Consider the following 16,154-nt stretch of genomic DNA (forward strand, 5'->3'; position numbering starts at 1 on the left):
CCTCCTCAATGTATTGTTTTGCTTTATTCGTTGAGCAGTCTGTGTGTCAATATACACCTTCTTAATTTCTGTCTTAGGTCAAGTTCTCTAAAAGCAGAGGATGAAAAGAAGATTCTTGTACTATAAGGAATGATGAATAGTACACATGCAGAAAAAAACCTGCTGGGGGGGGTGGTGCGATGAAGAAAGTAAAATAGAGAAGGAGAAGCTCAGTAAGAATGTGCTTTCAGATAAAATCAAGCCTCAGCCTGATCTCTCAAGGAACTCTGAGACATCAATGGCACAGCAGAGTCTGTCTATCCTGAGGTAAGAGAGTAGGGCTTTTGTACCTCTGGGACAGAGGATCCTGGCTGCAGGCCATGTTGGGTGGGGCGGTAACTCCCAGACATTCCCCATTGGGGCAGCTCTGAAAAGGACCTCTGAGGACCCGAGATGGGCACCAACCAAGTTTTCTACAATTACTATAGTTTCATAATAAATATTTTTCTCTGGTAGAGATTAACATTCTTTTTCTTCTTCAGAATGAACTTGGTTATTCTTGGACCTTTTCTCTATGAATCTTAGGGTCTGCTTATTAGGTTCCATAAAAACATGGTATCTGTTTACTTAACTTTTTTGCATTCTTCAATAAACTGTACAAATTTTTGCTTGTATGTTTTATACTTATTTTGTTAGATTTATTCCCACGTTCCTCGAAGTTTATTATGAATGAGATTTATATTTACACACAATTTCTAATGGATTGTTGCTGTTATATATAAATGTCATTCTTTAAATTTTTTTTATTATAGTTGATTTACAATATTATATTAGTTTCAGGTGTATAACATAGTGATTCAATATTTTATAGATTATACTCCATTTAAAGTTATTACAAAATAATGGCTGTATTTCCCTGTGCTGTAAAATATAATCTTGTTGCTTATTTATTTAAAACATAGTTGTTTGTGTCTCTTAATCCTATACCCCATCTTGCCCCTTCCCCCCTCCCTCTCCCTACTGGTAACCACCAGTTTGTTCTCTATATCTGTGAGTCTGCGTCTGTTTTGTTATATACATTCGTTTAACTTTTTAGATTCCACATATAAGTGGTAACATAAGAGTATTTGTCTTTCTCTGTCTGACTTATTTCACTAAGCATAATACTCTCTAGGTCCATCCACCTTGCTGCAAATGGTAGATGGTAGAATTTCAATTTTTTTCAACAGTGTAGGAGGGTTTCTTTTCCTCCAATACTCGCCAAGACAAGATATTTATCTCTTGTCTTTTTGACGTCATTCTGACAGGTGTGAGGTGGTATCTCATTGTGGCTTTGATTTGCATTTCTCTGAAAATTAGCAGTGTTGAGCAATAAATGCCACTCTTTGTATATATTTATTCATAATCCTGCAATTTTGCTCAACTCTTATTAGTTCTAATATTTTGTTTACACATATTTTCTAGTCAGATGATTTAGTCATCAGAAAAGTTTTATTTCTTCCTTATTTCTGTTCCTCAGAATCTTGCATTGCATAGGAGGTCAGAAAATGTTGAAGTGGAGAGAATAAGTAACCCTGTTTTTTTCCTGACTTTAAAGGGAATGTTTCAGACCTCTCACCTTTAAACTATTTATCAGACTAAAATTCTAATATTATTTTGAGGGTTTTTTGTTGTTGTTGCTGTCATTTTGTTTTGTTTTTAACAAAAGAGTATTGAATTTCTTCAAATCTCTTTTCTGCATATATTGAAATGACCAAATTGTTTTTCTATTTGCATCTTGTAATGCAATAAATTACATTAATACAATTTCTAATGTTAAGCCATTCTTGAATTCCTGGAATGAAACTTGGTCACAAAATGGGGTTTGTTTGTTCATAGTAAACTGAATTTGATTTGCTAGTAACTTGTTTAAGAAGTTTGGAACCATGTTGGTAAGTGAGATTGGGATACATGTTTTCTTTTTCACGCTGTTTTCTGGTTTTGATTTTGAGGTTACTCTATTCACATACATGGGTGGAAAGCTTTTTTTTCCATCTCCATTCTATAAATATTACGTACAAGATAGAAATTGCCTATTTCATGTTTGTAAATGTTCTTGGGTGCTTGAAAAGAAGGAATATTCCCTATTTTTTAGAAAAAGGTGATTAATTGTTTCATTCAAATTTTCTATATCTTTGATGTTTCTTTTGTCTGCTTAATCTCTTGGATCTGGGAGAGCAGTGATAATATCTCAAATCATAGTTGTTAATTTAAAAATAATTTTCAATTATTGTATATTGTGTAGTTATAATGTAAGTTGCATACAATTCAGAATTGATATATGTTCCTGGTGAATTATTCCCTTTATTATTAAGCAATGACACCTTCATACTCTAGAGTAATTTTTCTTATGTTAAAGCCTATTTTTCTTCAATATTAATAGTGCCACATCATCTTTCTTCTGAGCACTATTCCTGTTACATTTTTTTCCTTGCTCTTTACTCTCAATCTTTTTTGTCATTTATTTTATGTCTATTATAAAATTAATACAGCTTTTAATATTATTTTTATTCAGGTTAGGAATCTGTTAACAGACAAACTTAATCTGTGAATATTTATATGCTTACTGACATATTTGAAATATTTCTACCATTTTACCTTATTTTATGATTTCTTTTTATATTGTCATGCTTGTAGTTTTTTGCTTCTGTTTTCCTTTTCTCATGCTTTCTATTGGATTAGATTTCTTTACGTCTTATTTTTTGTTTTAGAAACTAGATATTCTGCTTCTGTTTTTTTGTGGTTACACTTAAATTTGTAAATAATTATAGTTAGTTTTAAACATTCTAAAGTTCTTATCTCTAGACTGCTCCCAAGCAATTCAAAATAGTTAACCTCATCTCTGATTTCCCATCCCCATCTTCCATACAATTTTACCAAATTAACATTATTATTAGTAGTATTTATATCTAATGACTAGATACCAACGTATTTGTCAATTTCTTGCTTATCTTGCTTCTTGAACCTATCCATTATTCTAGTTTCTATTCTGTTCTTACTAAATTTCATATTTCATCAAGAGTCTGTAAGTAGTCAAATCTCTCAGCCCCTATTTGAATATTTAAAAATTTTTTCTTCTTGAATAGTCGTTTGAGTAATGAATTCTACACTGACAGTTATTTCCCTCAGCACTTTGAAGCTATTATCCTAAGGTTTTCTGATTACTTGTTTAGGTATTCCACATTTTTCACTGGTTGCTTTTAAGATTTTTATCTTTAAAGTTCTGCTTTTTCACAACACTGTAGGTAGGTATTTGTTTTACTTTTTCTACTTTGTACTCATGTTACTTCTTCTTTTGAAGACTTAGATCTTACTTTAATTCCAGAACGTTTTTGACAATTATTCCTTCAACTGTTGTCTCTCCTTAATTCTCTAATTTTTTCTGAATATTCAGTTAATATATTTTGGACTTTCTTATTTTATCCTCCATTTCTCCTGACAGTTCTGTCACATTTCCCATTTTTTCTGCTTTACCCTACATACCAAATACTTTTCTAGATGTAGTTCTATTTTTCCTAATTTTTTATTTTTTATTTATTTATTTATTTATTTTTTGCGGTACGCGGGCCTCTCACTGTTGTGGCCTTTCCCATTGTGGAGCACGGGCTGCGGACGCGCAGGTTCAGCGGCCATGGCTCACGGGCCCAGCCGCTCTGTGGCACATGGGATCTTCCCGGACCGGGGCACGAACCCGTGTCCCCTGCATCGGCAGGCAGACTCCCAACCACTGCGCCACCAGGGAAGCCCCTTAATTTTTTATTTAACCTCTATTGTGTTGTGTGTTTGTGTGTACTTACTTCAGTTGTTAGATTTTTAATTTCAGGGTTCTCTGGGGTTCAAATCCTTCAGGTTTAATTAATACATTTCTTTCCTTCCATTATGTCTTCTAACCTGTCTTTAACCTCTATAATGATTACAATTTTTAAAATTTTATAGATTCTTTTAATTGTTGTATAGTTTTATATCTTGGGGTGTTAAATCTCCTGTTTTGCTTGCTGATTCTCTCTCCTAGTGGACAGTTTCCCCTCTCACCCCCTGTGATGCATGTGTGTAGGGATGGGTTTATTTAATTTTTTGAGAACACCTTCAGCTAGGTGTGTGTGTGCGTGTGCACACACAAATTCTTGTGTTCAGAATAGTGAATGATTCATAAAGCTGTTTCATTTTGCTTTTGACAAAGGTCTTAAAACAATTTTTATGTAAATTTTCCATTTTGTTAATCCAATATAAAATAGTTGGGAACTGATTTTGCTGCTATTCATAGGGACCCTCAATATAAAGATGAATCTTCTTGGATAAAATTAGTTTGCAAGTAGCCTGTACATGGATGATATACATCTTGATGAAGTTCTCAGATACTCAGGTTCATTTTCTCTCTACTACTTCACCACCCTAATGCACAGCTTACATTCTTCGACTGTTAGAGCTCAAACTATTGCATCCTTCCTCAGGAGAGGAAGCAGGGGAAGGTGAAAGGAAAAAAAAAAACTGTACTTGCCTGCCATTTAAGGAGTCTTCAGAGACATTGGACCACAGATAATTAGCCAGAACTCTTCAAGTAACCACATCCAGGTGCAAGGTAACCACCCTACCACCACCACCAAATATACTAATTTAACTGGTGTCATTCTCAACCCCAATAACATAGACATCCTCTTAATAAGAAAGAAGGGGAAGAATGGATATGTGATAGATACCTATCAGTGTCTGTAAAACCCAGTCAAGCAGATATAATACACTGGGACTTCATACTCATGTGTACTGCTTATCTGCAGTTTTCTTTTCTTAAAAGTGATATTTTCTTCACCTATGGTTCTAGGTAATTTGCAAGCTTAGCTGGAGCATCTCAGGCGAGTGGGTGGGAATTTTCTAATTCTCTTTTCCACAGAGATAGTAATTCTTCAATGTTTTATTCTATATACAGGAGATTCAGTTTTATCCCTGGCTTTCCTTTGAGTTACACCTATTTATTTGTTTTTCTTTGGTTCCATAGAAAAAGCAACCTTTTTTTAATATTGTGCTTTAACTAGTTTTTCTATTTATTTGTAGCTAACAGGTGAGACTATCCATATTAGCAAAAAATGTAGTCAAATTATAAAAGTGGACATTTAACCTCAGGACACTTGTTTTCACTCATCCATTCATGTACCTAGTTCTAAATATATAAACGATCTAAATGATGTTGATACATCTGCCCCAGCAGAGGATATATTTGGTTGAAAAAATTGCTTTTCATAGATAAATTCATGTATATTAAAAAGATATCTCTCTTGTCAAATAGCAATATGTGAGTGTAGGGAGGTAGGGAAGATTGGAAAATGGGCAAAAGTAAATAAAAATTAGAGACTCAAAATACATTTTTAATTCCCTTAATCCTGATAAAGGAACTGAATAATAAGAACGATAGGACTCATCTGCAATTCTCTATGACTATACAGTGCAAGGTAAAGAAAAAAATTACTGCAAAACATTAAAATGTAAAGAGATTCTAGAATTTTCATTAACTTGTATGACTTCAGGAAAGTCATTATTTTTTTCAGTGCCATCTTCTCCATTTAGAAGATAAGAGAAATAATCAATGTTTTCTTATTTTCACACTTAAAAAAATTTACAATTTAAAAATCACTCTAACTCCAGTAAAAATGTTATCTTGAAGGTAACCATTTTGAAGAGGACATGATAACCTTATTATAAATCTGTAAGAATTTTCTCTTAAAACAATGATCCTGATTCCTACTAGCATCTAGAATCTGGACACAGTATACAGATGACCCCAAAGGCTATTGGAGAAAATAAGGAAAGCCATAGCAGAATTTGCTAGTATCTAGTATTTTCTTTGTTCAGTTTTTGTAGGATCTCACATTCAGAACATATCCTTCATTTATAGTAGTGAAGAAAACAAGACAGAAAATGAAGGTTAGGGCTAGGGATTAGGTTTTAGAAGACATTAATAATTATGTTTAATAACTTCTTGTAGTTTGCCATCTTAATCAATGGTTCAATCACTTAGGGACTCCTATGAAAGAATCTAAAATGTTGGCATGCATACATCTCCAAAAAGTAAAAATAGTCATAATTAGGTAGACGTAAGATTAAGTACTATGCTCTATCCTTCTATATAGACATATCTTGGGGTACCATTCTTACCCATGCTCCCAGAAAAAAAAATCCTGCTGTAACAGGATCTTTCAATTACAAGTAATAGAATATTCAATTAAAAGTAGCTTAATATAGGGATCATTACCTTATATAACAAAAAGAGTCCTGGTAGAACACTTGCCAATTAAACCAGTAAATCAACCAGATCATCATAGATCAAGCTCTCTCTAACATAACCAGGAATCATTTTAGTCCTTAGAATTGTCCCTTTGTGGTCATAGATCTTGCAATTCTGGGCAACATCTAGTGAAAGAACAGACAGATATTTTTCCTAAGGATCTCTTTGTATTGCAGAAGAAAATATTCCCCAGAATTCTCTCAGCAGACTTTCCCTCACATCTTATTGTGCAGAATTGGATCATATGCCCAAGTCTGGCAAAGCACATTGTGATTGATTTAATCCAATCAAGACTCACTGTCTTGGGCACAACAGTTCTATTAACAAGGAAATGAAGGAAATGTCCATTGAAAAGACAATCTACGGTATCTATCATAGCTGCACCTACTCAGAGCTCTAGGAAGCGTTTTTGCCTCTGACCCACATCCTGTGGACTAAATCATGTATAGACACAGGGCCTGAAGTAGCCCATCTGTAAATTGTCCATCTCTCTAGATTGAAAAATACAAAGCAAAAATAAGAACAAAAACCCTGATCCAAATTTCAAGAAATTTGGACTGGAACATCAAGAACAGCTTCATTTGGTTGCAAATGAAATTAGTTGACATTTGTGGAATACCTGAGATAAATTAATAGTGAAGCACAAGAGTGCGAGACTATGAATTCTTGCTGCTGAGGCCCACTAGCCTGTCCTGATGTTCACTTCCTGCAATCTTGGTACTCAGCATTTTCTGTATTTCCATGAGAAATCTTATACCTCTGTCTACAATAACCTCCTTTCCTCCAGTACCTACATCCACAGACATCGGCTACAGCTTTGAGTTAGTTTTGAATTGTGTTTTCATTTCTTGCAACACATTTTTTGTTGTTGTTGCCTACAACAGAAATAGGTACCATGTTGATACAAAAGAATGTGGGACATTGAGAACTGACGGTCAGGTCTATAGGAACAGTGAGACTCCCTTCCATATTCCAGGATGGGAAAATAATAATCCATGATTTGCAGCGGCAAATTATGGAGGGGGTGGAGGGGCAAGTGAATAAACCTTCGTCTTAGAATGCCTGGCTTTATGTGCATTCAGAAACAGAGTCTTTATGTAACCTTGATGCAGAAAGACTTCTTTCTGCAGCCAACATGCTGAAGCTGCTTAAAGATGAGGTCAGAAAATAATCTTAGAAGATATCAAATTGCAACACTAATTTATTTCCTAGCAGTGCCAGGTTTCCATGATAAGGTTTAAGCACAGATTAAAAGAGATTTTGACAATTAAAGTCTGAATATTTGAGAGAAATCAGATATGCCAGAGGAGTGGACAACATTGTTGTTCTTGCCATGCAGCATCTTGATTTCTTTTTGAGTGGGGAAGTCAGGTAAGATGCCTTGTATTACCTTAGGCAAGGGTGGCATATGACTCAAGCTAAGCTCTCCATGTTGGCCTTAGATCTTGAACAGAGTGACCAGAGGCTGGAAAAATGGATTGAAATAATTGTCCCAAGACCACAGATTTTCCACTAATGCCAGCTGCTTAGATCTCCAGAGCTACTTGGGCTCTTGTCATCTCTGAGCCAGTATCTGAAGCTTTGCTTTTCATTTTGGGAGGTGGCCATATACTCCAATAAATGATCTATTTTCTTAAGTTGGTTTATAGTAGCTGAAATAAAGTTATTTGGAATAGGGCAGTGCAACCAACGTGGGGAGAAGTGGATGGATTCTTGATATTTTTATGTATAACCTACAGTATTCTGTGACTGGTTGTATTTGGAGGTAGGGAGAGGGAGAGAGGAGTTCAACACCCATTTCCAGGCTTGAGCAAATGTGAGGATGGTAGTGACAGTTATTGAGATAGGGAATAAGGAATGAGAAATAAGTTTACTGAAAAAATTATGAGTTTAATGATAGACATATTGAGTTGAGAGGTCTTTGCCAAAATCAGTAGGTAGTAGGCCATATGTGGTTTGCAGTTTAGTGGGGAGTTTAGAATGGGATCTGTTGGCAACTGCCAGAATCCCCACCACCACCCCACAACTCCTGAACTTTTAAGATAAGGGCTATTACGGTAGTAAGAGTCAAAGGAATGATCTCTGAAATCTCCATTCCTAACAGTAGAATACTGCAATAAAAAGCAAAAAACAAGACAAAACAAAAAACTTATGGGGTATTGTAGAAATTGTTGCTAAAATAAAAGACCTTAGAAATGAATGCATGGGGTCAGTTAAATGTTTATAAAATAAAGCTGTATAATAAATAACCACAAAACCTCAATGTCAAGTAACAATAATTTATTTAGATCAGAAATAATTTATTTAGCTCAGCTGATGTTAGCTATTATTTTTTAGGAAAACATGTGGATCAGCTAGGTGACTCTGTTAATTTGGGCTATGGTCACTCACATGTCTGGGAGGCAAATGGCTGTCAACTGATCTAGGGTAGCCTAGCCTGAGATGACTGGGGAAACTCAACTCTGTTCTATGCATCTTATCCTCCAGTTGGCTAGCACAGGCACGTTTTCATGGAGAGGACCAAGAGAGAAAGTAAACAGAAACACACAAGGTCTCTTGAGACCTATGTTCAAAGCTGGGACACCATCATTTCCACTGCATTCTACTGGGCAAAGCAATTCACAAGAACATTCCAGATCCAAGGGGTGGGGAAAAAAACACTATGTACTTTTAGTTAGAATTACAAAGTTGTACGGTGAAGGAAGAGGGTGGGATGGAGTATCAGGACCATTAAAAAATCAGTCTATTGCACATGGTGTTTCTATCACCTTCCCATTCAACTCATGTTGCCTAGTACAGAAAGGTTGTTGGTATGTTGATGGTATCTAGGTATAACCATAAATAACAGTGTAGTTATCAAGGTGTTGACCTTCATTCTGATTCTCTTCTGGGAGTAATTTCCTTCTCTTCCAAATTAATAAAAATCATGGCACTTTGGACCTGGGTTTTGGTTTTGCTAACACACTTTTGTTTGTATCTATCAATCTTAAAAGTTTGCCTTCACTTGGCAGGGTAGATTAATACTGTTACTGTGCTCTCCAGGGAAAAGTCAACTTTATAATGGGGTCTGTGACACAATTTAATTAATGAAGACCTTGACCACCCTACCACATCCTACTAGTGTACCTGATACAGGTTTACTGTAATAATGATGCTAATGCTGATAATCTCTGAAGGACCAAAAATTGAAATCATCTGTCTTGGTAAATTATATGTGTCTGGGATGATGAAAATGATGAAAGATAAGTTTGACAAAACACGGGGTGCTGATACCTTGCTAGTTGATTGTAGCTCCTTGTTTTTAAGAGTTTGAAGTATATTTGAATATTCTCTACAAAAGTTAGGGGTAAGTTGCATAAATTGGATGTCATCTGACATATTCACCAAGTTAATCAGGCGTAGCAGCATGTTACTTTCAAGTGGGAGTGGTATTTTGTAAGTTAGAATATCTAAGACTACAAATAACAGGGTATCTAACTCAACTTGGCCTGAACAGTAATGAAGTTTATCATCTCATGTGGGAAGATTACATGGGTAGAGGCTCCAAACTCTGCTTCTCTGTGGTTCTCTCTTTTTTTTTTTTATGTTGCGGGTAGTAGTTAATTAATTAATTTATTTATTTTTGCTGTGTTGGGTCTTCATTTCTGTGCGAGGGCTTTCTCTAGTTGTGGCAAGCGGGGGCCACTCTTCATCGCGGTGCACGGGCTTCTCACTATGGCGGCCTCTCTTGTTGCAGAGCACAGGCTCCAGACGCGCAGGCTCAGTAGTTGTGGCTCACGGGCCTAGTTGCTCTGCGGCATGTGGGATCCTCCCAGACCAGGGCTCGAACCCGTGTCCCCTGCATTAGCAGGCAGATTCTCAACCACTGTGCCACCAGGGAAGCCCCTCTGTGGTTCTCTTAACTCAGCCTCTTTCTTGTGTCACCATCTTGAGACTTACAGTGTGATAGATGTAGCAGTGTTTGATGTCAAAGATAGACATTGTCCAGAGATACAAAAAGCAGATAATTTTTACTGGAATCTCTTAAATGGAAAGGAAATATTTTACAGAAGGCTTCAGATACCTTTCTAAAATGAATGATAAGCCCCAACTTCCTTTTGCAGAAATTCCATTGGGTCATCATCTTTTTAGGCAGCAATTATTGAGTGCCTTTGGGTGCCATGACCAAGACAGGCATGGTCCTGCTCTCCTGGAGCTTATCATCTGCTTATTCCACATTAGGAACAAAGTGCATGTACCATCCTCTGAAAATGCAGAGTTTCTTGTGTTAATATACATTAAGGATAAGTAATTCTTAGCTTGTTGGACAATATGGGAGTGGGCCCAAACAGATAATAAAAACCTATATCAAGGTGCTCATAGGCCTATACCTGCCCAATTACAATTTCATCCAAAATTTCATCAGGGTTTTTAATTTCAGCTTAGAGGATTTTCTGATTGCTTTATGTAATAGCTGGCATTAGTTCTAACAAGACTTCTAAAATATTGCAGCCCCTATTGTGTATCTTAGTTCAGGCTGCAATAAAAAAAGTAAACAATAGAAAAATTATTTCTCATAGTTCTAGAGGTTGGAAGTCCTTGATCAGAGTGCCTGCATGGTCAGGTCTGATAAAAGCTCTCTTCTGAGTTGTAGACTGCCTTTATCTTCTTGTATCTTCACATGGTGGAGAGAGGGCAAGAAAGGTCTCTGGAATCTCCTTTGTAAGGGCACTAACTCCATTATGAATTTTTGGAGGTGCATAAATATTCATTTTATAACATTGAGATATACCTGCATTATGGTGCAAAAGGGAAATACTGTAGTTTTCTTAAGCAGAATCATAAGCAGTATTTCCAAGGTTCTATATCTAGAACACATTATATAAATAGCCCACACCCATCCTGTAAGGTCTAGACTTGTATGTCCAGCAGCGTACATTAGTTCATAGATGTCTTAAACCTTCCTCAATCGCATCATGTCCAAAACTAAGCTCATCATCTCCAGTTTATCTCCATATTCACTTTTTTTTAATGCTCATGCTTATTTATTTATTTTGTATTGTTATTTTCTATACAGCAGATTCTTATTAGTTATCAATTTTATACACATCAGTGTATACATGTCAATCTCAATCTCCCAATTCATCACACCACCACCCCCATCCCCCTGCCGCTTCCCCCCTTGATGTCCATATGTTTGTTCTCTACATTGGTGTCTCAATTTCTGCACTGAAAACTGGTTCATCTGTACCATTTTTCTAGGTTCCCCATATATGCGTTAATATACAATATTTGTTTTTCTCTTTCTGACTTACTTCACTCTGTATGACAGTCTCTAGATCCATCCACGTCTCACCAAATGACCCATTTTCGTTCCTTTTTATGGCTGAGTGATATTCCATTGTATATATGTACCACACCTTCTTTATCCATTCATCTGTCGATGGGCATTTAGGTTGCTTCCATGACCTGACTATTGTAAATAGTGCTGCAATGAACATTGGGGTGCATCTGTCTTTTTAAATTACGGTTTTCTCTGGGTTTATGTCCAGTAGTGGGATTGCTGGATTGTACAGTAATTCTATTTTTAGCTTTTTAAAGAACCTCCATACTGTTCTCCACAGTGGCTGTATCAATTTACATTCCCATCAACAGGACAAGAGGGTTCCCTTTTCTCCACACCCTCTCCAGCATTAGTTGTTTGTAGATGTTCTGATGAAGCCCATTCTAACTGGTGTGAGGTGATACTTCATTGTAGTTTTGATTTGCATTTCTCTAATAATTAGTGAAGTTGAGCAGCTTTTCTTGTGCTTCTTGGTCATCTGTATGTCTTCTTTGGAGAAATGTCTATTTAGGTCTTCTGCCCATTTTTGGATGGGGTTGTTTGCTTTTTTAATATTGAACTGCATGAGCTGTTTATATATTTTGGAGATTAATCCTTTGTCGATTCATTTGCAAATATTTTCTCCCATTCTGAGAGCTGTCTTTCTGTCTTGTTTATGGCTTCCTTTGCTGTGCAAAAGCTTTTAAGTTTCATTAGGTTCCATTTGTTTATTTTTGTTTTTATTTCCATTACTCTAGGAGGTGGATCAAAAAATATCTTGCTGTGATTTATGTCAAAGAGGGTTCTTCCTATGTTTTCCTCTAAGAGTTTTATAGTGTCCAGTCTTACATTTAGGTCTCTAATCCATTTTGAGTTTATTTTTGTGTATGGTGTTAGGGAGTGTTCTAATTTCATTCTTTTTTTGTTTTTGCAGTATGCAGGCCTCTCACTGTTGTGGCCTCTCCCATTGCAGAGCACAGGCTCTGGATGTGCAGGCTCAGTGGCCATGGCTCACGGGCCTAGCCGTTCTGTGGCATTTGGGATCTTCCCAGACTGGGGCATGAACCTGTGTCCCCTGCATCAGCAGGCAGACTCTCAACCACTGCACCACCAGGGAAGCCCTCTAATTTCATTCTTTTACATGTAGCTGTCCAGTTTTCCCAGCACCACTTATTGAAGAGACTGTCTTTTCTCCATTGTATATCCTTAGATTAGTTGACCATAGGTGCGTGGGTTTATCTCTGGGCTTTCTATCTTGTTCCATTGATCTATGTTTTTTCTTTTTGTGCCAGTACCATATTGTCTTGATTACTGTAGCTTTGTAGTATAGTCTGAAGTCAGGCAGTCTGATTCCTCCAACTCCGTTTTTTTCCCTCAAGACTGCTTTGACTATTCAGGATCTTTTGTGTCTCCATACAAATTTTAAGATTTTTTCTTCTAGTTCCATAAAAAGTGTCATTGGTAATTTGATAGGAATTGCATTGAATCTGTAGATTGCTTTGGGTAGTATAGTCATTCTCACAATATTGATTCTTCCAATCCAAGAACATGGTATATCTCTCTATCTGTTGGTATCATCTTTAATTTCTTTCATCAGTGTCTTATAGTTTTCTGCATAGAGGTCTTTTATTTCCCTAGGTAGATTTATTGCTAGGTATTTTGTGCTTTTTGTTGCAATGGTAAATGGGAGTGTTTTCATAATTTCTCTTTCAGATTTTTCATCATTAGTGTATAGGAATGCAAGAGATTTCTGTGCATTAATTTTGTATCTTGCAACTTTACCAAATTCATTGATTAGCTCTAGTAGTTTTCTGGTGGCATCTTTAGGATTCTCTATGTATAGTATCATGTCATCTGCAAATAGTGACAGTTTTACTTCTTTTCCAATTTGTATTACTTTTATTTCTTTTTCTTCTCTGATTGCCATGGCTAGGACTTCCAAAACCATGTTGAATAATAGTGGTGAGAGTGGACATCCTTATGTTGCTGCTGATCTTAGAGGAAATGTTTTCAGTTTTTCACCATTGAGAATGATGTTTGCTGTGGGTTTGTCATACATTGCCTTTATTATGTTGAGATAGGTTCCCTCTATGCCCACTTTCTGGAGAGTTTTTATCATAAATGGGTGTTGAATTTTGTCAAAAGCTTTTTCTGCATCTATTGAGATGATCATATGGTTTTCCTTCTTCAATTTGTTAATATGGTGTATCACATTGATTGATTTGCATATAATGAAGAATCCTTGTATCCTTGGGATAAATCACACTTGATCATGGTGTATGATCCTTTTAATGTGTTGTTGGATTCTGTTTGCTAGGATTTTGTTGAGGATTTTTTTCATCTATATTCATCAGTGATATTGGTCTGTAATTTTCTTTTTTTGTAGGGTCTTTGTCTGGTTTTGGTATCAGGGTGATGGTGGCCTCACAGAATGAGTTTGGAAGTGTTCCTTCCTCTGCAATTTTTTGGAAGAGTTTGAGAAGGATGGGTGTTAGCTCTTCTCTAAATGTTTGATAGAATTCACCTGTGAAGCCTCGACTTTTGTTTGTTGGAAGATTTTTAATCACAGTTTCAGTTTCATTACTTGTGATTGGTCTGCTCATATTTTCTATTTCTTCCTGGTTTGGTCTTGGAAGGTTATACCTTTCTAAGAATTTGTCCATTTCTTGCAGGTTGTCCATTTTATTGGCATAGAGTTGCTGGTAGTAGTCTCTTAGGATGCTTTGTATTTCTGTGGTGTCTGTTGTCACTTCTACTTTTTCATTTCTAACTTTATTGATTTGAGTCCTCTCCCTCTTTTTCTTGATGAGTCTGGCTAATGGTTTATCAATTTCATTTATCTTCTCAAAGAACCAGCTTTTAGTTTTATTGATCTTTGCTAGTGTTTTCTTTGTTTCTATTTCATTTATTTCTGCTCTGATCTTTATGATTTCTTTCCTTCTGCTAACCTTGGGTTTCGTTTTACTTCTTTCTCTGGTTCCTTTAGGTATAAGGTTTGATTGTTTATTTGAGATTTTTCTTGTTCTTGAGGTAGGCTTGTATAGCTATAAACTTCCCTCTTAGAACTGCTTTTGCTGGATCCCATAGGTTTTGGATCGTCGTGTTTTCATTGTTATTTGTCTCTAGGTATTTTTTGATTTCCTCTTTGATTTCTTCTGTGATCTCTTGGTTATTTAGTAACGTATTATTTAGCCTCCATGTGTTTGTGTTTTTTACATTTTTTTCCCTGTAATTGATTTCTAATCTCATAGCATTGTGGTCAGCAAAAATGCTTGATATGATTTCAATTTTCTTAAATTTACTGAAGCTTGATTTGTGACCCAAGGGGTGATCTATTCTGAAGAATGTTCCATGTGCACTTGAGAAGAAAGTGTAATCTGCTGTTTTTGGATGGAATGTCCTATAAATATCAATTAAATCTGTCTGGTCTATTGTGTCATTTAAAGCTTCTGTTTCCTTATTTATTTTCATTTTGGATGATCTGTCCATTGGTGTAAGTGAGGTGTTAAAGTCCCCCGCTATTATTGTGTTACTGTCCATTTCCTCTTTTATAGCTGTTAGCAGTTGACTTATATATTGAGGTGATCCTATGTTGGGTGTATATATATTTATAATTGTTATATATTCTTCTTGGATTGATCCCTTGATCATTATGTAGTGTCCTTCCTTGTCTCTTGTAACATTCTTTATTTTATTTTATTATTTTATTTTTTATTTTTTTAACATTCTTTATTTTAAAGTCTATTTTATCTGATACGAGTATTGCTACTCCAGCTTTCGTTTGATTTCCATTTCCATGGAATATCTTTTTCCATCCCCTCACTTTCAGTCTGTATGTGTCCCTAGATATGAAGTGGGTCTCTTGTAAACAGCATATATATGGGTCTTGTTTTTGTATCCATTCAGCAAGCCTGTGTCTTTTGGTTGGAGCATTTAATCCATTCACCTTTAAGGTAATTATCGATACATTTGTTCCTATTACCACTTTCTTAATTGTTTTGGGTTTGTTTTTGTAGGTCCTTTTCTTGTACTGTTTTTCCCACTTAGAGAAGTTCCTTTCTCTTAGCTTTTGCTTGTCTGTAAAGCTTTTTTTTTTTTTTTTTTTTTTTTTTTTGCAGTACGCGGGCCTCTCACTGCCATGGCCTCTCCCATTGCAGAGCACAGCCTCTGGACGCGCAGGCCCAGCGGCCATGGCTCATGGGCCCAGCCACTCTGCGGCATGTGGGATCTTCCCAGACCGGGGCACAAACCCACGTCCCCTGCATCGGCAGGCAGACTCTCAACCACTGCACCACTAGGGAAGCCCAAAGGTTTTGATTTCTCCATCAAATCTGAATGAGATCCTTGCCAGGTATAATCTTGGTTGTAGTTTCTTCCCTTTCATCACTTTAAGTGTATCATGCCACTCCCTTCTGGCTTGTAGAGTTTGTGCTGAGAAATCAGCTGTTAACCTTATGGGAGTTCCCTTGTATGTTGTTATTTGTCGTTTTTCCCTTGCTGCTTTCAGTAATTTTTCTTTGTCTTTAATTTTTGCAAGTTTGATTACTATGTGTCTCG

Source organism: Delphinus delphis, chromosome 2 (genome assembly GCF_949987515.2).
Source record: "Delphinus delphis chromosome 2, mDelDel1.2, whole genome shotgun sequence".
Taxonomy (NCBI): domain Eukaryota; kingdom Metazoa; phylum Chordata; class Mammalia; order Artiodactyla; family Delphinidae; genus Delphinus; species Delphinus delphis.